We start from the raw sequence: 22,541 nt of genomic DNA, 5'->3' as shown, positions 1-22,541 counted from the left end.
TTTGAATTGTGCCATGCCGTGATGATTTAATAGATCTCCCTGTCTTCTTGCTAGATGGTGAATACAAGAAGGAACAGGCACGAGAGAGGCAATGGCGAAGAAAGTAACACCAACCCGCACCCAGGAGATGGTGTGGCAGGACAAAGAGATGCACGAGTTGACCTCGGTGAAGGTCGGATAAATAGGATTGAGAGAATCCTTGAAGTCATGGCTGGGAAAATTTTAGAATTGCAGCCCGAGCAAAGAAGAGTAGATGCTTTGAAGAGGTATTTACGATAAAATCCATCGGTGTTTCAAGGAAGACTAGCAGATGACCCCGCAATTAGTGAATATTGGTTGGACCAGACTGAGAAGATCCTACATAGATTGAGAATCTTGAATGAGGACAAGGTCGAGTGTACAACCTATATGCTGGAAAAGGAAGTGGCTCAATGGTGGAGGTCTATGCAGCAAGCGATACCTAACCGGACAGGATCTCAGGGGTCGGCGACAGACGTAGAATTGGGGGAGGCACCCCAGATGACATGGGAATGGTTTAAGGAACTATTCAATGGGAAATTCTTTCCCACTTACTGGAAATTGGCTAGAGCTCAAGAGTTTATGAGCCTACGCCAAGGGCCAAATATGTCTGTGACCCAATACAAAGCCAAGTTTTTGCGGTTAATCAAGTACATGTCGCTGTATGGGATGGACGATGTACAAAAAAGATGAAAATTCTTACAAGGCTTGCGAATTGAATTTCAACAGCTGATGAGCCTGGTCCACATGGAGTCATATGCGAATATAGTTTTCAAAGCTATGACGACCAAGGAGAATATGACGCGTATGGCGAAACTAAAGGCCATGACAGCCCAAAGTGGAGGACAGTCAGAGAAATCCAACTCGACTTCAGGACTGTGGGATGAGAAAATTCAGAAAAAGGGGAAGGCATGTTTTAGATGCAAAAAGAGGCACCTAGGCAAGAGGTGCGATGGACAAAGCATTATACAAATGTGGATAGCTTGGGCATACTTCCTGAAATTGTTCGAAGGGAACAGTCCAAGAAGGTAAGGCCATAGCAACAGCACCAGTGAGCGTGATCTGCTATAATTGCAACCAGCATGGGCACATCTTAAGGAATTGCCCAAAGAAGAAATAACAGCAGCTAAAGATTGAAGAAGGAAAGGGGCCCAGATAGGGGCAGGTCTATAATTTGACCAAGGAGGACGTAGAGGCGAATCCTACAGTTATCCAAGGTACTCTCTTCATTTTGGATACTCATGTGCATACATTGATAGATCCAGGGTCTACTCATTCTTTTATATCGCATGCATTGGCTGAGAGTTTAAGAGTAGAAACTGAGTCTATGGTGTGTCTGATGGTGATTTCGACACCTATGGATAAGAGTATGAAGTCCTCAGAAATGGTGAGGGGATGCAAAATTAGCTTGAGTAATGTTCGGTTTTAGGCTAATCTGAGTTTGTTGGAAGTGTATGACTTCAACATAATCTTAGGGATGGACTTTTTATCCAAGAAAAACTCCAATATAGACTGTCGTAGGAAGATAATGACTATAAGAAAACTCGAGGGAGGGTGGGTCAAATTTCGGGGGCAAGGCGACCTCGAGGTTGAAAAGATGATTTTAGCAATGAAGGCAGCGAAGTTGCTGAGCCAAAGAGCTCATGGATTCATAGCTTATGCTCAGTTAGAAGAAAGAGAGGTACCGAAGCTCAATGAGATGTGAGTACTATAAGAATATGAGGACGTGTTTCCGAAAGAATTGCCAAGACTACCTCCACATTGGGAAATCGAGTTCTCGATTGAGTTAGGGCCAGGAACCCAGTCGATATCAATCCCACCATACCGAATGGCTCCTGTGGAGATGAAAGAATTGAAGAGTCAGCTACAGGAGTTGACTGATAAGGGGTTCATTAGGCCAATAACGTCGCCATGGGGTGCACCAGTGCTATTTGTAAAGAAGAAAGATGGGAGTCTAAGGATGTGCTTTGACTACCGTTAGTTAAATAAGGCCACGGTAAAGAACTAGTATCTGCTCCCAATGATAGACGAGTTGTTTGATTAGCAGCAAGGAGTGAAGGTGTTCTCGAAGATCGATTTGAGATCCGATTATTATTAGTTGAGAATTAAGCCAGATGATGTTTCGAAGACAACATTTCGGTCGAGGTATAGCCATTTCGAGTATTTTGTAATGCCATTCGGATTAACTAACGCTCCAGCAGCATTTATGGATCTTATGAATAGGGTGTTCAAGCCCTACCTGGATCAGTTTGTGATCGTTTTCATAGATGATATATTGGTATATTCTTCGAATGAGAGTGACCACGAGGAGCACTTGAGAATAGTGCTAGGAACTCTCAAGAAACATCAATTGTATGCCAAGTTCTGGCTATCCAAAGTTGTGTTTCTTGGGCATGTGATCTCAGCTGAAGGAATCTCAGTGGATCTAGCCAAGATTGAGGTTGTTCGAGGATGGAAGGAGCCAATGTACGTGACCGAAGTGCAAAGCTTTTTGGTACTAACAGGCTACTATCAAAGATTTGTGGAAGGGTTTTTGAAGATAGCTACACTTATAACGAAGCTCATATGGAAGAAGGTCAAGTTCGAATGGACTGCCAAGTGCGAGAAAAGCTTTCAAGAGCTCGAGGACAGACTGACCTTGGCACCTGTTCTGGCAATGCCTAGTGGGCCCGATAGATATGTTGTATACACTGATGCCTCGAAGGTTGGTTTGGGTTGTGTATTGATGTAGCATGATCGGGTGATAGTGTATGGATCATGTTAGTTGAAGAGACACGAAGTGAACTACCCAACTCATGACTTGGAGTTGGCAGCGGTAGTATATGCTCTGAAAATATGGAGGCACTACCTATATGGAGAGACGTTTGATGTATTCACAGACCACAAAAGTCTAAGGTATGCGTTCTCGCATAAAGAGTTGAACATAAGACAACGGCGATGGATGGAGTTTCTGAAGGACTACGATTGCACCATCTTGTATCACTTGGGGCATGCCAACGTGATGGCTGACGCTTTGAGTAGGACTGTGCTTATTGTTATGGCCGGGTTGATGGCCCAGGAGTGGCTGCTAATTAAGGCTTTTAGCCTGATAACGGTGAGTGTAGTCCCGAAGGGATCTTCTGTCCTAGTAGCTGACCTGGCAGTTAGGCTGAATCTGGAGACCGAGATACGAAAGGCTAGTAGGAGTGACCGACGTATACATCTAAGGGTAGATAAGCAGGTCCAACCCAAGAGTTCAAATTTTGAGATGCGAAATGGCATTCTCAGGTTTCGGGGTAGAGTGTACATGCCAAACCTTCGGGAGTTGAGGCAGAAAATTTTGGATGAAGCCCACAGAGCTAAATATACTGTGCACCTGGGAGCCACGAAGATGTATCGAGATCTTCGGGAAATCTACTGGTGGCCTAGGATGAAGGCCAGCGTGGCTATGAGGGTGGCACAATGTGATATATGCCAAAGGGTAAAAATTGAGCACCAGAAACCTGCAGGGTTGATGAGACCCTTAGAAGTTCCCAAATGGAAATGGGAACATATCACGATGGATTTCGTAACAGGATTTCTGAAAAGTCGAAAGGGTTATGATGCCATTTGGGTGCTAGTAGATAGGTTGACAAAATCAACACATTTCCTGCTTATGAGGATGGACCAATCAGTACGAAAATTTACAGAGCAGTATGTGAAGGAAATAGTACGACTCCATGGTACGCCGGTAAGTATAGTTTCAGATCGGGACCCGAGGTTCACTTCGAGGTTTTGGGAGAGTTTGTAGGAATGCATGGGGACCCAGCTAAAATTGAGTATGGCTTATCATCCATAGACTGATGGGCAATCAGAGAGGACTATTCAAACACTTGAAGATATGTTTATACCCTTAATTTTGGAGGAAATTGGGAGGAGCATCTGCCATTGGTAGAATTTGCGTACAACAATAGTTACCGCGATAGCATTGTAATGGCTCCTTATGAGGCTTTGTATAGAAGAAAGTATCGACCACCCATCTGTTAGACCAAAGAGGGGGAACGACAGATGTTGGGGCCCGAACTTGTGCAGTAGACTACCGATAAGATTTGAATAATCCAAGAGAGGATTCTAGTTGCACAAAACCGACAAAAATCATATGCAGATCAAAGAAGAAGGGATCTAGAGTTTGAGGTAGGGGATCTAGTGTATCTCAAGGTGTCACCCCAGCATTTGGTGACACGTGGAAGCGGTATAGGAAAGCTGAAGCCAAGGTATATAGGACCATTTCTGATTGTGGAAAGAGTCGGACCTTTAACCTATCGATTGGAGCTTTCACTTATCTTGTTCGGGATTCATAATGTGTTCCACGTCTCCCAACTTCGAAGGCATGTGCCATATCCAACCCTCGGAGTTCGGGTGAAGACAATTGAGCTAAGGAATGACTTGATCTACTCGGAGTCACCTGGAGCAATTTTAGATCGCCGAACTCAAGTGTTGCAGAATAAGGAGATCTCATTAGTAAAGGTTCAGTGGGGAAAGCACTCGGATGATGAGGCAACGTGGGAACTTGAGGAAACAATTAGGAAGAAATATCCTCATTTGTTCGAGGAAATGGAAATAGAGTAGGAAATTTTTATATTTTCTTCCAAGAATTGTATTCCATAATGCAATAATTATTTAACCTTCAATAATTTCGAGTATGTTTCAAATTTCGTAAACGAAATTCTTTTAAGGGGGGGAGAATTTAATACCTGACATTTTCATGAGATTGCCACGTAATTTAGACGAGTTTAAAGTATCGAAAAATATGCTTGAAATGAAAACAAGTGATTGAATCAACTGTAGGGAGTGCCCTGGAGCTTAAATACCTAAGGACGAAGGTATATCTTTGACGATCGTCTCGAGGCAAGATTTATGACGCTGAAAGAAATTAAATCAGAGACGGTTTTTGGTTCAGCTAAATTGTAGCCTAAAAGATCGAATGATGGTAAGGGATTTCCAAAAAATCGACGGAACCCTGAGGAGGCTCCAATTTTGTAAATAAAACAACCCTGGGATGGTTTCGGGATGAAACAAAGGTCCTATGACGACGCTAGGATGAAATCATACTTATCGAGTAACTTTGAATTATTAATTTTGAATTTGAAGTATCTCGATAAATTTGATGTTTGAAGGTGTAATTGTAATTAAAAAATTATCCAAACGAAATAAGGATGAAATTAGGAGTTCATGTGGTAAAATATCAAAGTTTGAGGTATTAGGTTTGGATTTCAAAAACTAAATCCATTCTAGCTTTGGATTTGAAAACCCATTCAATCATAGCTTTATGTAACGCCCTACTTTTCTTTTCTCCAATGTACACATACAAAGATGCATTATGATGCTAGCAACCACATAATAATCATAGGGCATTTATGGAAGCCTTTGCCAACGGAAGTAAAGGATCAAATCTGAAAGCTTTTTAAAAAAAACCATAAGCTAGACATTTAAGACTTCCACTATATGCTTTTAACACAAAAACCACCTAAAAAGCCATAATACAACCTGGGAATCTATGGATCATTTAGGCTCCCTTTTTACAACAATTAAAACTCACACTAAAGCCACAATACAACACTTTTACAATTAAAACGTAGAGAAACTAGCTATCCAAGAACCATTTCCTTTCCTTTCCTCTGACTTGATTCTGGGGCACCTGTCACGACTAACCCACTTAGAACATTGAATGTTCCAGGGGTATAAGACACCCAAGTTAGATAGTTATATCTAAGTGAGTGTAGAAAGAAGAGAAAGCATGCATGTAAATGAGTTATGCACAATGACATGAAACCCCCTGTGTGGTAGTGACGTCGAGGTGTTGCAATCACCCCCGCTGATCAATCATGTTCTCACATCTCCATGACTTTTCATCAGTCTAACATGAGATCCTAACTTCAACTAGCCACACACACCAAGTGATGCATGACAAAGAAAGAGAAAATGCTTGGTTTAAAGGAAAGTCATGCTTATGTTGGTTTGGAAGCGTTAAGGCACTGTTCACAGGGTTCAGGAATGTTTTTTTTTGCAAAAATAACATACTTTCAAAATTCAAACCTAAAATATTTTTATATAGGGTACTAGGAATAAATTTAAGGATCGTGTCTACAAAATTTTGGGCCAGGGAAGGGCCCCCACGCACTGCACTTGCAGCAGGCAGGTGGCGTGTGAGCTGTACGTGTCGCCCCTCCCGTTTTGACCGCTTGATGTTTTTCGACCCGTTCTCCCTCGTCCGGACTCCGATTTGACCTTCGTTTGAACCCACACGACCCTTATTCAATTCTCTATCGAACTAAAAAAATAAATTAGAATTAACTTACTATTTTGATGCTATTTTTCTCCTTTTACGGTGGTGGCCCAATTTTTTCAACGAAATGTTTTTCTACTCTGTCTTTGAGCAGAATTTTTCCTCTCAAACTCACTTCATTTTTCTCTTGTTTAATGGTGAGATTGTCCCTTTTAAAGGCTTGGTATTTATAGGAATCCACGGCCAATCTGAGTGTGCCATGTGTCACTTGGATAAGGTAGGTAATCATTGCTTTCGTAGGATCGTGCCACATGTCCCTAGAGACTTGTGTCATTTCATCCCCTTGCGATATGTGTCCATTGAGATATGTGCCACCACATTTTAATTAGGTTTTTCAAGATTCCTCATCATTCCTCATGATTACATTCCTAACCATAAGTTACCTCATTTAGTTTCTTTAACTCCTTAGTTACAAGATATTTTAAACTTCTTACAAATAACTCCTTAGCCCAAAGGGATTTTAAAAAAGTTAAAGAAGTTCATGATTTAAAGAAGTTCCTGGGTAATCACCCCTTAAACTTTCCAAAATCCCTTAAACTTCTTCATGATTTTTTCAAAAAATCCTTCATTTATTCCTTGGTGATTACCCAAGAACTTCATATGTATCAACCGTATCCTTCGATTTCCAAGGAAATGCTTTACTTCTTGAACAAAAATGCCTAGTAAAACTTCGAGTATTACACTTTGAGTCTTTGGAGTCCAAGGCTTATCTTGTGACAAGTGGCACCATGTGATTGGTTCAAAGAATCTATAAATAGAGACCATGGGTTGTCTCCAAATCATTCCAAATGAGTTTGATTTTTGAGAGATTCTACGGTAAGGATCTACTCTTGAGAGAGGAGAGGAAATTCAGTAAGAATAAAGGAAGAAACTGGGGGAGATCGAGCCTTGCCGGAGTTATGGGTCTTCGCCAGAGTTTTCCAAAATTAGTCAGAATAAAAAGAAGGTAAGTCCAATTTTTTTTTTTTTTTGATAATCCTATAGAGGGGGAAGATAAGGTCACGAAGGTTCAAATAGGGGTCGAATCGGAGTTAAAATGAGGAAGTTATGACCAAAAAATCGAATGGAGGCGAAGCTGTCCGAAACTGGTGGGCCACGCATGAGATACATGCGCCAAGAAGTGGCTGTGAGTGAAGGTGTGTGGGCCACCTTCCCAGGGCACATGAGAGGCCCATTTTTCTTTAAATTTTCAAGTATTGTCCCTAATTTAATTCAATTCAATCTTGTATAAAAATATTTGAGGTTAGGTTTATCGAAACGTGTGTTTTCTGCTGAAACCTAGGCCGTTTGCTGTGAAATTGTATCTTCCAAGAAATAAACCTTCAAGGTGAGACTCCTATACTCCAAATTCTATTTTTTGTTCTCTTATGAGAGACTTCTATTGCATGAAACGTGTTTTGTGAAGTTCTTGTACGTAAACTCTTGTTATTCTCTTACGTGAAATCATGTTGCATATATGAACTGTATTTTTCTGAAAATATATGCTGTTGGCTTTTTAACTATTGCATTTATAAAATTCGTGAGGCCATACTATTACACTTATTTGTTGTTGGACGAGGGCAAAAGTCGGATATCACTTGAGAGGTGCTATGCGTGCGCCATCAAGAAAGCTCTCGTGGGGATGATCGTGAGCCTAAGGGACAGCGAATGTGGTGCTTGCATGAGTTCTATGAGGTCGGGCCAAGGTGACATAATTGGGGACCTCTCGAGAGGTGCTATGCGTGAGCCATTGAGAAGGTTCTCGTTGAAGGAGGCTAACATGTTCACGAGGCACTTCGGAGTATTCCTTGTTATTTTTCTCATACATTTTATACTTGTTCATGCATTGATATAAATTGTTTTAGAGTTTCTCACTAGAAGATTCATCTTCTAATTGGACTATGTCCCTAAAATATTCAAACGTTTCAGGTTTGACAAGTAACTCTAAGGGAAATGAGGTAGGTGAAGAATAAGCTTAAATTGTCGCATGTAGCATGTTTAACATATCTTTGTTTATGTGTGAAGCTATGTATGTTTTGGATATGTATAAGTCATTTGGTTATTACTTGCGAGAGATGATGTCCTTGTAATGTATTTTGTAGACGTCTTGAATGATTATATTTATAATAAATAAAGCATTATGGTTATATACCATATCAAGTTCGATCTAGCTTCTGCATTTGTAATGATAACACCTATCTTAGCTATTCGATTATTGGGTTTGTTAGGCTGAGAAGGTGAAAATTAGGGTTTTTGGGAATTTGTGTGATGTATGTTAGCGATTATGATATGGAAAAATTTTATATTCCCAAAATTCTAAGTTATAACACGCTCGAAAAATTTGGGGTGTTACAGAGAAAGTAGAGGGCAACAGAGAGAGAGAGACCTTGGATTGAGTGAGGAGTGGCTTGCCTTAACCTTCTCAAAACCCACCCGAACCAAATACCAACCCTGTGCAACCATGTGCATGCCTCTTCCTTGTCCATCTCTCTTTTATCATGCAAGTCATTAGAGCATTAAATGCTCTTATGAGACAAAGTGACGAAAGTTCAGTCGATTGAACTATGAGGTTCAGTCCACCTAAGTCACCCAAAAGCTCACGGATTAAGTTCGGTCAATCAGATTGTGCAGTTTGCTCAACCTAAGTTGACTAAACCACACTACCTAAGTTCAGTTGAGCTATCCATGAGGTTCAATCGACCGAAGCTATTCCATTTCGCAGGCTTCGATAATCTTGCACTTAAGCCTCGCTATTATCCATTAATAGCCTTTGCACTATCCAATAACAATCTCCCATATACATAAATCCATGTGTCACACACATGAGACCAGCTAACATCACTGTTCCACAGTGACGAGGAACACATTGACAGAAATGGATCACTAATTTGGTACATTACTCAGTATGCGTGTGACTTTCTAGGTTTACACCCATGTAGCAATCAAGACACGTTAACTCCTTGACGTCGCTCGAACCCTTTCAACCTATTAAGAGGATCTCTCCAAATCCCTAGAGCTCCCTACAAGATCCTGAACATCCTCTAGCCAAAACTCAAGACGATCTTGATGGCAATGAAGTTTAACTTCATATGAACCTATTAAGGCTCCTTGATTATCGTGCACTATAGTCCTTCCATTAACTAACATCCTGTTTGAGTGAGAGTCATGGACTAATTAAACTCACAAGACTCAATAACTATGACAGATCTAGTACAGTATGATTGAGGTAGCATGTCAGATCCATTCTAACTTTGAAACTCCTACCAATTTCATGCTCACCTTGACCAAGGAATTTCGAATCACAATCACTAACATGGATCACATAGGATGTTAATGTAACACCCCGCTTTTCCCAAGAGTGGCATTAACTTGGGATTCCAGGATTTTTTTTTCCAACATACACTTAATATAAATCATTCTCCAACAATCCCATTCTACCTTCTCAGCATATTAAACTTAATAATCAATAAGCTAATGTAACACCTGGTGTTACCGGTGTTAAAAGAGTGAGAAAGAAAGTGAGAAAATTCCAAAAATGCCCTTGAGAAGGTGTTGGATCCTTGAGATTGAGGGTGCCCTATGAGAGGAGTATTTTGGTAATTTGGATAGAGAAATCCAATAAAGGGAATTTTGATAAATTAAAAATAATTCATATGTGGAATTAGGTGTGTAAGTGAATAAAAATCCCAATTTGGAATTTATGTGGAGATATATGGGATTAATAAATTCACAAAGAGTATTTGGGAATTTTGGAATTTAATTCCATAAAGGAAATTTAATTTTGGAAATAGGGAAAATGATGGATATTAAACTAGAGAAAGTCTCCCATGGAAGAAAAAGGAAGAGAAGAGAATCAAGGTAAGATGTATTTTCTTCTTCTCTTTAATTAGTGTTCTTGTATGCAAAGTGAGTTCTTGTTTGAATGCCATTTTAGATGGGAGAAAATGAAGATGGAAGCTCTCTTGAAATGGAGATTTAATATTCAAGAAGAGGTAAGGGATGGCCCCATGGGAGGGTGGCCTTGCAATGGGTTTTAAATATGTTTCATAAATGTATATGTTGCATTTGGCATGATCTTTTATGTTCATAAGACTTATGGCCATAGGTTAGTTTGAGAACATGGTTGAAATGGTGGGTTGATTCCTCTAACCTTGGAGGGTTGTGAGGGCAAAGAAACCTAGCCACATTTGCATGCATTTGGCATCATATAACTTGTTATGTTCATATTTATTTGGCATTGCACCCTTATTGAGCTTAATAGCTCATGAGGTTTTTACCCTCACATGTAGGTTGTGAAAGCATGGTAAAGTAAAGGAAATGGTGGAATGGCATGTGGAAGCATGGAAGAAGATTCAAGTGCATGTTATGGCTTATGGAAGCCTATCTTGTTATGTTTAATTATGAGATGTAATTTCATTTGTATGGTGATGGCTTGTTAAAGCTCAAGAGCATGTGTGTATTTTATATTTTGGGAATGTATGTTTCCATTTAAAAATGAGGCATTGGATTATGGCCTATGGCATGTTGAAGCCTAAGCTTTGGGGAAGTTATTTTTTTTGAAGTTATGTGGAAGACTTAAGTATGTTGTAATAAATAAAAATAAGAGGATTTTATTTATGAAATGAGGCTTTGGAATGAGAAAAGTGAAGGATTCGAGGCAAATTAAGGGTGTATATTTTTTGGAAAATTTGGGGTTTTATAGCCCAAAGAAAAAAGAAAAAAAAAAAGGGGAGTGAAAGAGCAGCAGGAGGCTGCTGGAAGTAGCCAGCAGCAGCCCCGCGCGCGCAGGTAGGGCCGCACGTGCAGGCGGGTGCGCAAGGCCGCCCACACGGGAGGGTGCGCGCGGGTGGCTGCAGCATGCGTGGCCAGCGCCCAACGGGGCCCCGCGCGGGCCCCGGGCGCGCCAACGGACCCCGCCGTCTAATTATTTTTGAAAATTTGGACTTTTTGGGGATTTTGGGCCATTTCTTAATTGATTTTGGGCCCCGGAGGAAATTTCAAAATAAATGGATTTTCGGGCATTTTTGGAGAAAATGCCGAAATTTTGGAAAAATTGAAAATTTGAGTTTTTCCTTCAAATTTGGTAATCAATCAATGGATTGATTTAAATGGTGATTTTATGGAGCTCGGTGAAAATTCTTGAATGGAAAAGAATTAAAAATAATTGAGAAAATGGCGATTGGGCGCTTGAAGGAGATTTTCTTTATTAGCCTATGTGGTGTGGTTAAAGCCCAATTCTTCTAGTGAATCCTGGGTTTAAATGAAGGGAAGGATGAGCCTAGTTCCCACCTAGGGCGTTTCTTCTTGAAACATGGTCCGCCCTTCACCTAAGGCCGGGCAGGTGGACAATTCGGGTGATTGTTAACGAGTAACACCCATAAGTGGGAGCGGGGCGTTACAGTTTGGTATCAGAGCGTGGTTGGAGCATCAAGTAGAGGATGCTTGGAGAAATGTGGTTGAAGGTTGATCGGAAAGCCTTGGAAGTAGAACCACAAGAGACCAAGGACCCTAGGAGTTGGGTCGGGACATTAAAGCTGGTGGCTATGTGAAAGGAGTGCTCGGATATTCCTGTGATGGGAATAGGAAAGTATCATGGGTCGTGATGATATACCGTAAGAGATATACGGGTGGAGCAAAGAAGAGTCAAATGCCCAAGTGTGGGATTGGTTTCGAGGACCCGAATGTAAAAATTTGGGAGTTCATGAAGCGGGTTAAGGATGAGATTTCCTTGCGAGTGAAGTGTTGAGACTCGTGTGGGGACACGAAGCCGAATCATGACAAGAGTCATGAAAGGGTCTGGAGGGCTCGAGGTATATCTAATCCGTGAATGGGTTAGCGGAGTATCCCTATTTTAGGGATATGGTCAAGCATGTGTAAGGGAATGGAGTTGTTCTCGTATGGGTGGTGTGCTAAGGGTTGTGTGCTTAAATTAGGGTGAGCTAAGGCTGAGATTAGCTCGAAGCCCAAACAAAGAAGTCATCAACAGGATTGTGTGACGAGCTCCGGGAAGAGAGTAAGCTAAGTTGCCTGTAAAGAGGCTCTAGGCGAAGCAAGCAAGTGAGGTATATGCCAGTCATGGCCAGAGTAGGCGTAACGTTGGTGGCTTGTAAAAAGACTCCGAAGGGAGTCGGGTGTGTGTTATGCATGAGGGATGCATATGGTCCGAGGTGATCGTATGGTTATGGAGATCCTGGATGGGACGTGCCTAGGGTGTGAGTGGACCCTAGTTGGTTTCGTGATGAAACAGTATATATCCTAAGAAAGGATAGATATGTGGCAAATGGACCCTAGCGGGTGCTTGTGTGAAATGGAAATCCCAAGTGAGTCGAGCTGGAATCCAAGGAAATCCAGAATTGGGATAAAGGAGTTGGGCATGCGTAGATATGCGCGTGGGAGCCATGGGATTAGGAGTCCTAATTATGAAAGGCCAAGTGACCGTTCATGTGAATGATGGATGAGGGGCCAATTAAAACTCTCATTGACGCTTGGGGTCAGGCGAGACGCCTAAGGTCGGGAGATGAGAGGTGAATAGACCCTCATTATGATGCCTGGGGTCGAGATGACGCCTAAGGTTGTGAAACCCTTGATGGGAGACGAGGAGGTCACCCAGTGAAGGGTATGAACGGTGTGTGGGCCGAAGGTAGTGAATTGTGGCGACAGGACATCCGTAGGCTATGTGCGCACAAGAAATGCCAACTTTGGATGCCAAGTGGGCAGGGGCATGGTGAGCAATGTGGAAGCCCGAGCGAGGCGTGCAGGAAGGCCAGGCCGAACGTGGTGACTGAATGTGTTCATGAGTGTGCAAGGTGAGACAAGAGGTCTCAATTTACCTAGAAGGTAATGGTTGGCGCTCCATGGTTATGAGTGCCAGAGCCTGAAATGGGCATATTATGTCGATTGCGGGTTGTGAGATCTATGATAATCAAGCTCTAGGATGAGTTGGGTGGCGAATGAATCATGATGGATGGGGATCCATTGTCGTGAAAAGTTGGAGCTTTCAAACGTTGAGTGAGAGCCGTGAGGTATGATCTAGTGGGGTAAGATCATGAGGCCTCAAAATGTGAAATGGTTTGAGAGTCTTGAAGCAGTAAGAGATGTGAAGTCATGAGGAGCGAGGTTTATGGTTTGGGCTTGGGGTTATCAAGGCAAGGATAACCAAGTAAGATGGCTTTGGTAAGATGGTGGTGGAACCATCGGGGTTGGAAAGGCTTTAAGTAGCTTTGATGTGATGGGTGCGAGGCTCGACATAACGGATCTGATGCTATGGACCGTGTGGCAGAGGACTAATGAGTTGGCTTGCGTTGAGGGCAAGTGGCCCATGGGCTTGAGCAATTTAGTAAACTGCAGGTGACGATCAGATGCCGAGGATGTGGAGCAGCACCTTAGGAAATTGATCAGGTGAGACCAAAAATCTTCCATGTGGGATAGGACATTAGAGTAGTCCTAAGGAGGAGACGTGGAACGCAGTTATGATCCGATAGATTTGTTGTTGAGTAGGACGCCTGGTAAGAATAGTGGCTGCGAGCGTGGCAAGGTAGTCATGCCGGGTTAGATATCAGAGGTGTGACTGGAAGGTGAAAGTCACGATGCGGGGTGTGAAGCAGATCAGAGTGGGACCCGAGCCATGCTGTAGGAAACTGTTGTTGGGCCAGTGTAAGGGACAACACGGTAATAATGATTGGGTGTTGACTCTCTGAAGCACAGGGCAACACGATGGGGAGCTAGTGTTGGGCCAGTGTATGGGAGTGACACGATGATGGTGACCAGGTGTTGGTGCACCTAAAGCACAGGGCAACACAGTGACTATGCAGATGGTCAGGGATTGAATATCTATGAGATGTTTGAGAAAGAAGCCCGGGGAAAAGAAACGGGTCTAGCGTGGGAATAATGCTACAGTTGATGCCTATCAGTGACGGGTCTAATGCTAGGGACCACTGGATGCAGACGGTTAGTCCACAGGAGGGACTGCAGCCCTCCACGTGGAGTAACCTGTCTGTGGTGGAGATGATTAGACACCAAAGACCTGGGGTATGCTGTAGGTTATGCTTGAGCTAGACCTAAAAATTCCGTAAGGGTTGAAGTATGGTGGTAGTGCTGTGGGTGTCAAGGCAGCAAGAAAGTTTGTGAATCGAGGGAGTGATATCTTGTGGTGTGATAACAAGAGGTGTGGCGATGCTCCTTGCTAAAGGATGCTAAAATAGTTGTGGTTAAATTTGATCGAAGTGATCTGGTAAATTGGGATGATGGACCCAGTGTGATCTTGCAGTAATGCATGAAGATGGGATTGATTGGTAGAGTTGGTAAATGGCTCGAGAATGATACGTAAGTGCCGTGGAGGGCGAGACTTATGAAATGGAAGCCAACCATCAGATGGGGAAATTGAAGCGTGCGGAGGTTTCAAATAAAGTCATCTCTAATCTAGTGATGTGAGTTGTGGTAGGCTGAACGTGTGGCTAAGGCACGGTTTGAAATCCGTGAAGGTGCGCAATTGCACAGTCTAATGTTAGTCTTAGTGGTGTCGATGCTAAATGAGGAAGTGACCTCATGTGGCACTGGAAGGGTTTCCAGTTGATGACACATGAGAAATTGCCAAGTGGTAGCACCTGATGGCAATAACGGAGCGTGAGGCTCGAGGGCTATGGTGTAAAGCCTTGTTGGTTGTCGTGTATGCAATATAAAGGTTCAGTGGGTCTTGGTGATTAAACCAGGCTGATTGTGCAAAAGAGATCCAAGGTGATAAAAGACGGTTGGTCAGGACAGAATTGTGCCACTCAAAGGAGTGTGGCTTGGAATGAGAGCTATCAAGGGTAATGGAATTGTGGTTAGGGTAGAACTTGAGATGTTCTCCCAAGAAAAGTTTCACATGAGGCAACAGTGTGAGATAAACTTCCTAAGGCGTTACAACTCTATCAGGAAAGATCACCCGGGGAAAGGCCAGCGTAATGGCAAGTGCCTGAGTAGGAAGGTGAGTCCTACGGCATCCAGTGGAAGTGTGAATTCCACATGAGTGGCAGGGGTGATTTCCAGTGAGTGGAGTTTAAGTCAAAGCGATAATCGATGATTGCAAGAGTAGTGCCTGGAGTCGGGTTGTGTTGGTTATGAGTCGGGCGATCTGGCTAGAGCTAAGCGAGTTGGTTAGATGGAAGATGATGGAAAATTTAAAATATCACCAATGGGTAAAGAGAGCTCGAAGGAAGAGCTTACGGGACGAGATTGATTTCCAGTAATGGTGTTGAGGTGATGAAATCACCTAATGGCTGTGAGTGATACAGCTAGAGGGATGCCTTAGTGTAACGACCCGCTCCCACTTACGGCATCGCCGGTAAATAATCGACCTGATTACTGACCCGACAAACCACGACTGAAGGGTTGGACTATGTTTCAACAGGAAACGCCCTAAGTGGGAACTAAGCTTCGTCATTCCCTTCGCTCCACTCGGGAATCGGTCCCAACTCAATTAAGAAAACACAGCGGACCGAGACCCGAAACCCGAGTGGGCTTCACCTCTCTTCAGCTGGCCCCATAGCAAGCCAGAGGTGACCCAGGCACAAGGCTAGCATACAAACACTTTGCTGAGTATTTGGAGATTTATGAGAACGTACCTTGCTGATCTTTACTTGGTCCGAAACTCATCTTAGCCAACTAAGCCATATCCAAAGAACAATCTCACAATCATTTATCATACTACGATGATTACAACAATTAAATACGTCTAGTGCTCAATATCACTTACACTCAATTACAGAATACATAAAAAAAAATTACAATGGAATACACAACAACACATCTCAGGCAACAAAGTTAATTGCCACAACAGCCTCCCGACGCCGTCCCTGCTTGCCTCTGGACTTGCAACATCTACACATGAGGTAAAACCTCATGATTCATAAAGACTCAGTAAGGGTGCAATGCATGTAAATATGAATATAATCATGTTTATGTATGCCAAATGCATGCAAATGAGGCTAGGCTCACACATCCTCACAATCCACTAAGGTTTGAGGCATCAACCTATCAGCCCCCACCACTAGTCCTTCATATGGCCACAGGTCCACTAGTTCTTGCATCACACAAGATATAACCACTACATGCCAGTGCAACATAAAAACATTATCAAGCATATTTACCAACTTGCAAGGCCACCTCCACATGGACCGTCCCTTACCTAGCTCGAAGCCTCTTCTCTGCCTCGGCACGAACTCCAGCCTGAACCGCAAGTTCCTCTAGGATCACTGCCTTCCCAGTCGAACCTAGAGGCAAAACACACAAAACCCCAACTCCATTAACATCCGGCATTCAACTAATGCCCTTAACTACGCCGCACATCGCCAAAATCTTCCATCAATAAGATTTCAAATAACCCCGACACAGGGTTTAATCCAATGATTAATTATTCTACATTAACTCGCTTAATGTAAATAATTTGGGAAGAAATATTAATTTACCTCGGACAATTTGGAAATGAAAATCGACCAACCGCCCACACCGACATTACCTCTCGAGCTGCCACTTGCGCTCAAAATCCCATTCTCGAGCTTCCAGTATGCTCTACGAGCCTCAAAATAGTTTTTAGAACTTTTCTGAAATTTTCTGGGATTTTTCTCCTATTTTTCCTATTTTTCCAGATTTTCTTATTTTCTATTTTCTTTTCATTTTTTTTCTTTTTCTTTATATTTTCCTCCCCTGCTTCATCTTCCCGCGCGCGCTACTATTCATTGTCTTCAACCTCTAGCGCGTGCCCACCGCAATCGGCCACCGCCCTTGCTCGCTGCCATTGCCTCCGGCCATTGGCAGGCCACCTCCAACTGCCTCCGACTGCATCACACCGCACGCACCTACCGGTCATCGGCCTCAACCACCGCGGCCCGCGACTCCCTGCTCGCACCAACCATCGCCATAGCCGAACCAGCCGCCACTGCGCGCGACCATTTCTGGGCGTGAGCTTCACCTCCGGGTCACCGCGACTATCGCCTGCCTCCTTCCTTGCTGTTAGGAGCATCGACAAAAGCCACATCCGCCATGGCCGCCTCTGCTCGCTGCCGTTGCTGCTTTCATGGCCGTCGCTGCATCACGCAGCCTCTTGGCTGGCCATCTCTCCATCTCTTGATCTCTCTCTCACTCTCTCCTGCAAGCTCTCTCTCTCTCAACTTCTCGCGATCTTCGGCCAGGCTCCCTCTCTCTCTCTCTCATCCTCTGTTTCGGCCATCAAACGGCAACCATGGTTACTGCCTTCGGTTAGCACATCCGGCCAGCATCTCTCTCTCGCAAGCTCTCACTTGCGATCTCTCTCAATCGCTCGATCTCTCTCTGCCGAGCTCTCTATTTTTAAATTCAAAATTTGAATTTGAAATGGAAGCAGCAAGCAACTCACACCTGTGTATATATATACATATATATATAATACACAATTTATATGAATTCTCCCAATTTCATATTTATTTCACTTGGGGACCTCATAATTCCACTTAAAAATTTTGATAATTACATTTGGGCCCTCCAATGCCTTATTAATTATCATTGCCATCCAAAATCTTGATTTCTCAAAAATTTAATTACCGACCTTTACTCGGGAGTATCGATTTCATCCCTGCACCTACACGAGACATTTATTCCATCCGTAAATGCCTGAGGGTTGCCTTATTCGCCAAACTGGACCACCCTTAGGGTCCCCTCAACTTCTCGAAGGTCCCGTACAATCATTCGGTCCTGGCACCCCTTTCGGGTTTATACAGAATTTAATCCGATAATTATTCCCGATCAGACTGCTTCTAGCGTCATAAACCTCGCCTTGAGACACTCATCAATCTCTTGCCCTCTTCCCTAGACATCCAAGTCCCGGGGCATTCTCGGTCGTCGATTCGGCGATTTTATTAATTAATTTCTCAAAATTAACCCTTGGGCTTCCCGGACCACCCGAGGTCCTTACAAAATAATAAAAAAAATTATTTATTTTTCAATATCATGTAATATCGGGTATTACACTTAGTGTGTGGGCAATTGATGAGAGTTAACCTCGTGTCTAAGGTTAACGGTTGTGAAAGGAAATCAGCTAGTAAAGTTGTTGAGGTATTAGAGCCATGTGGTCGCTCGCTGAGTGGTGTGAGCTGGCTGTAACAAAGTGTATAAGAAATTCGAGAGAATCCAAAGTCTCTCAGGGATTTAGCTAGCAGCTATAAGTATAGAAAGTGATATGAGAAAGGCGACCTAAGAGTGGCGTCGTGCTAGTTGCGATGACCAGTGAGATTCATGGAGCAGCGAGTCTTTTGAGATGACATGGTGGTGTCATCGACGTGATTAGGGAAAAGATGTTGTCAGGAAGGTCAAAGGTAACCATTGCGCATGGTAAGACCTTGAAGTCGAGTGTGAATGGCCATGAAGGCTGGTATCGGTGAATTTTGAGATGTAACGATCGTGGGGGAGAAATTCGTTGCTGTCATGGTGTTGTCCTTGCCAAGGAGGACAAGAGGAACCATTATGCATGGTTTAAATCAGGTGTCTGTTGCGGGTTGAGAATGAACCTGATGTAGGATGGCTGAAAGTTCGTGCCTCAAGAGTAAGAGGCTTTGTTGAGAAATGGTGAGATTTAAAAGGACCCAATGAAAATGAAGCTGGGCGAGAAAATTTGGCCAGAAGACCGCTACAAGAGTAAGGGTGTAACCATGATGGCTTGTTGTGGTGTGGACCAAAGGCACAAGTCATCCTACAGGTGTGATGCATAAGTGATTGTGCAGATGGTAATAAGCCAATCACTTGTGCCACGCACCGTGGGTGATGACGAGGGCTGATTAAAGGTTCTACGACCCTAAGCGCAATGGTAGGATCCTGGACTCGTGGTAGGGTAAATAGCCAAGGTAAGGCCTAGCATGGGAACATGATTGTAAAAGTTGAAATGGGGTGAAGAATTGAAGAGGGGTTGCTCAGTGAAGAGTTCCCTGGTATGAGTATGAGACCCTACTAGCATGTGATATCGGCTAGTAAGTATCATTGTGTGCTTAATGCGAAGAACTCCTGGTTGGGAGAAGGTTGTGGCCCGAGCATGCTTAAGCTCGAGGTGAGATTGAAATGGTGCATACGTCGCCAAGCTCGATGTGAACTCGGGTAGTGCACAGGGTTGAAATGTGTGATAGCCTGGCATGTTGTTAGGTAAGTCGATTTTACGTAATTGTATCGATAAATAAGGGTCGGCTGGTCAAGGTAAAAGACCATGTATGAAATGGTCGAAGTTGGCAAGGTGGGCCAAATGGGTGCTTCCCAGGTAGTGCTAGCATGGTAAGTTGATCGGTAATGAGAGGTTACCATGAGGATCAACTCAAGCTATGCAGGCGTGTGATTAATGGCGGTATGCCATGGTGGAATGGGTGTCCGAGTGTCTTATGGGCACTAGAAATGACATTGCGGTGAATGATCAGTGCTAAGACGTTACTGGTTGGACCAGCGTAAAATCGTGGCCATGTGTGATTGGCATTGAGAAACGTTGCCGTGTGTGATCGGCGTAAAATCGTGGTAGACTGATCAATGATGCAATGTTAGCGTATGTGGTTTTAACTGATAGGAAAATAGGAAGTGGACTGCAAAGTGATGCTCGAGGTAGAGAAAATCCATCTAGAAATGGATAACGTTGCAGTAAGCGTGATCAGCAACCAGTTGTGTAATTGGGCAAGAGGCTAAAGCGGGGTTCGGTTGTTGAATGTCCTCGAGAGTCGGAGAATCAAAAGCCTAAAGTGAAGCCTCGAGGTAGGTGTAACCCGAGGTAAATGTGAGGAATGGATAGGCTGTGAGATTCTCGAGCAGGAGAATTTGGCAAGTAGCCCAAGATTGTGATTATCTTGGGCAAGAGATTATGATAAAGCGAATTTCGAGGACGAAATTCTTTTAAGGGGGGAGGGATGTAACACCCGGTGTTACCGGTGTTAAAAGAGTGAGAAAGAAAGTGAGAAAATTTCAAAAATGCCCTTGAGAAGGTGTTAGATCCTTGAGATTGAGGGTGCCCTATGAGAGGGGTATTTTGGTAATTTGGATAGAGAAATCCAATAAAGGGAATTTTGATAAATTAAAAATAATTCCTATGTGGAATTAGGTGTGTAAGTGAATAAAAATCCCAATTTGGAATTTATGTGGAGATATATGGGATTAATAAATTCACAAAGAGTATTTGGGAATTTTAGAATTTAATTCCATAAAGGAAATTTAATTTTGAAAATAGGGAAAATGATGGATATTAAATTATTTGAGGAGAATAATTATATTTTCCCCAAGTTGTGAATTAATGTGGTAATGCCACTTGGAGAGATGAGATTAAACTTGGAAGCCAAGGTTAGTGTCTTGTTGTGACACTTGGCATTTTGTGGTTCAAGTATAAATGGGAGATTTAATTAAATGCAAAAGAAAAGTTAATTGGTCTTTCAAGCATTTAATGAGAGGCATAATTATATGGATTAAAGTAAATCCAAAAGAAAATGGTAAATGGTCACCATTAATGCCCTGGAAATTATGAGAGTTAAATAAATCTAAATGAAAATGGGAAAATGGTCTCCCATTAATGTTTTGGAAAATTATGGGATTTATTTAAATGAGAAGGAAAGTATTATGTCTTTCAAAGTGGTCTCTCATGTGATGGTGGAAATTAGTCCCATTAAATTAAATGGGAAAGAAATTATTTATGTCTCTCAAGTGTGATGGTTATGAAAATAGTCCCATTAATTTAAATGGGAAAGAAATGAGAAATTGGGAGATGGTGGCTAGGGACACATGGCATGATCTTGTGAATCAAGAATAGGCATTTAAAAGAAATTTAAATTGGTGAATAAATGGTCTTTCAAGTGTTAAATGCAAGCCATGATGTTGTTGCCTAAAAAGAAAATGCAAAAGAAATGGAAATTAGTCACTCATTTATGAGTGAAAAAGAGAGGATTTATTTAAATGAGAAATGAATGGAAATTTCAAGAGATCTAGTTGATGAAATGCATTCTTGAAATAAAGAATAAATCCAATGGTGGGGATTTAAAGAGAGTGAATGGCATGGATTGCCAACACATGTAAAGGTGTGTTTTCTCTTAGAGAGGAGACTTGTTTGTTTTAAATGAATGGTTGAGATTAGTTTTTCCTTAAGCACATGGATTGTGCCTTTAGTGAATGGCTAGGATGCATTCTTGAAAAATGGAAAACTAGAGAAAGTCTCCCATGGAAGAAAAAGGAAGAGAAGAGAATCAAGGTAAGATGTATTTTCTTCTTCTCTTTAATTAGTGTTCTTGTATGCAAAGTGAGTTCTTGTTTGAATGTCATTTTAGATGGGAGAAAATGAAGATGGAAGCTCTCTTGAAATGGAGATTTAATATTCAAGAAGAGGTAAGGGATGGCCCCATGGGAGGGTGGCCTTGCAATGGGTTTTAAATATGTTTCATAAATGTATATGTTGCATTTGGCATGATCTTTTATGTTCATAAGACTTATGGCCATAGGTTAGTTTGAGAACATGGTTGAAATGGTGGGTTGATGCCTCTAACCTTGGAGGGTTGTGAGGGCAAAGAAACCTAGCCACATTTGCATGCATTTGGCATCATATAACTTGTTATGTTCATATTTATTTGGCATTGCACCCTTATTGAGCTTAATAGCTCATAAGGTTTTTACCCTCACATGTAGGTTGTGAAAGCATGGTAAAGTAAAAGAAATGGTGGAATGGCATGTGGAAGTATGGAAGAAGATTCAAGTGCATGTTATGGCTTATGGAAGCCTATCTTGTTATGTTTAATTATGAGATGTAATTTCATTTGTATGGTGATGGCTTGTTAAAGCTCAAGAGCATGTGTGTATTTTATATTTTGGGAATGTTCCATTTAAAAATGAGGCATTGGATTATGGCCTATGGCATGTTGAAGCCTAAGCTTTGGGGAAGTTATATTTTTTGAAGTTATGTGGAAGCCTTAAGTATGTTGTAATAAATAAAAATAAGAGGATTTTATTTATGAAATGAGGCTTTGGAATGAGAAAAGTGAAGGATTTGAGGCAAATTAAGGGTGTATATTTTCTGGAAAATTTGGGGTTTTATAGCCCAAAGAAAAAAGAAAAAAAAAAACGGGGAGTGAAGGAGCAGAAGGAGGCTATTAGAAGCAGCCAGCAGCAGCCCCGCGCTCGCAGGCAGGACCGCGCGCGCGCGCAAGGCCGCGCTCATGGGAGGGTGCGCGCAGGTGGCTACGGCCGCGCGCGGGTAGGCGCGCGGGTCCGTGCGGGCAGGCGCGCG

This window comes from Diospyros lotus, chromosome 12 (assembly GCF_014633365.1).
Source record: "Diospyros lotus cultivar Yz01 chromosome 12, ASM1463336v1, whole genome shotgun sequence".
Lineage (NCBI taxonomy): Eukaryota > Viridiplantae > Streptophyta > Magnoliopsida > Ericales > Ebenaceae > Diospyros > Diospyros lotus.
Note: the sequence above shows the minus strand (reverse complement) of the source record.